General features: G+C 45.0%; 1 non-coding gene across 1 annotated transcript; it reads right to left on the bottom strand.

Annotated features, from left to right (window-relative positions):
• Positions 1 to 212: 212 nt before the first annotated feature.
• Positions 213 to 285, bottom strand: Trnat-agu (transfer RNA threonine (anticodon AGU)). The gene has a single exon. It is a non-coding gene; the product is annotated as a tRNA-Thr (tRNA).
• Positions 286 to 1,608: the final 1,323 nt, after the last annotated feature.

Raw genomic sequence — 1,608 nt, 5'->3', positions numbered from 1 at the left:
CCTGCTATGATATGTCCGTAAACCAGCTAATATATGGACCACTCTGTCACACATAGAAGTAGACAATAGACAGCGTTGAATGTGTTAACGGTGTATGTATGGAAAACAGACACCATTTTGATCCAACAGCCACTATGAATTAAGACACACAGAAATTATAGACATTTGGTGCGAGCGGGCATTGATCTAAATCAACGGGGAAATCGAAAATTTGTGCCGGACCGGGATTCGAACACGGGTCTCCTGCTTACTAGGCAGATGCGCTGACCACTGCGCCATCCGGACACAGTGGTCATTCGCAACTGCATGGGGTACCCTAGTACGCTTTCCGCCAGACCCAAATTATCGACTTTCCCTCACACTACTAACGTAGTGCCCCTCGATTATTATTTTCATTACTCGCGGAATTTCGCCGATTCCCGTAAGAGTTCAGGTGTGCATCCGCCATCCGATTACTGGCCATCCTCGCCTTAGTTATACAGGGTGAACATTAATAAAACCGGAAAACTGCATGGACGGATTCCTGATAGGAAACGGAGAAGGAAAAGGTCCTATTAACACGTGTCCGGAAATGGACGGTGTGCGTGCAACGATAGCAGACCGTCCCGGAACACAGTACAGAGCTGCATTGCAACCGTGTCACAACAGATGTTCAAAGTGGCCACCATGGAATTGCAGGCGACATCGATAGTAGTGGTTGTCATGCACGATGCACATGATCATACTTTGGCTTGCACAGATCTGGCGGGCCACTTGCCACTTGCTTGGAGCTTGTACTAGGGTTCCTCTCAATATCCTGTAGAATCTGGTCCTGTAAGTCTGGTGTGCGCACTATCCGCCGCTTCCATACACGTTCGTCCGTCTGGAAGGACTTACGATCACACAAACGCCCAAAGGGGCTTCAAATATTGTGCAATCTGTTTAGTGTCTGTGCGGGTACTTGTTTCGGTGTAGCCATGCTGCCTGTCGACCGTTTCCATCTACTTGGCCGTAAACAATCATCATCTCTCTTTATTCCACACGTAATACCAGACCATTCTGCTGCTTGCAGTACTCTGCGTCAATCACACAGCCTGCAACACCCAAGGAACTGTCATTCATCAGCGCAATCTACTGTGTAGCAACGACGCATTTCCGGACATGTTCATAAGACCTTTCTTCTTCTATTTCCAGTCAGGATCCGTCCCTGCAGTTTTTTGATTTCATTAACGTTCAGATTAGATTAGATTTACTTTCATTCCAACTGATCCGTAGTGAGGAGGTCCTCCAGGATGTAGAACATATCAGAAAAACGATAATACACGACAAATATTTACAACTAAAATAAGCTACTGTAACTTCCACAGGTCACAAGTAGAACGATCGTCTTTTTTTTTAATGAACACTATATAAAAGGCTCATACTACAACACTCACTCACTAAGATCGCATTAGTACACTGAATTAAAAAAACGTTTTTTGTTTATAAGGTAATAAACGTATAATAGAACTGCGTTAGTTCACTGAAGAGTAGTTACAATAATGAGCGAGGGGCACTACATTAGTTGTGTGTGGGTAAGTCGGGAATTTAGGTCTGGCGGGAGGCGTACTAGAGTAGTTGGTGTACTTG

This window comes from Schistocerca nitens, chromosome 6, assembly GCF_023898315.1.
Source record: "Schistocerca nitens isolate TAMUIC-IGC-003100 chromosome 6, iqSchNite1.1, whole genome shotgun sequence".
NCBI lineage: Eukaryota > Metazoa > Arthropoda > Insecta > Orthoptera > Acrididae > Schistocerca > Schistocerca nitens.
This window is presented reverse-complemented; position numbering and strand designations above follow the sequence as displayed.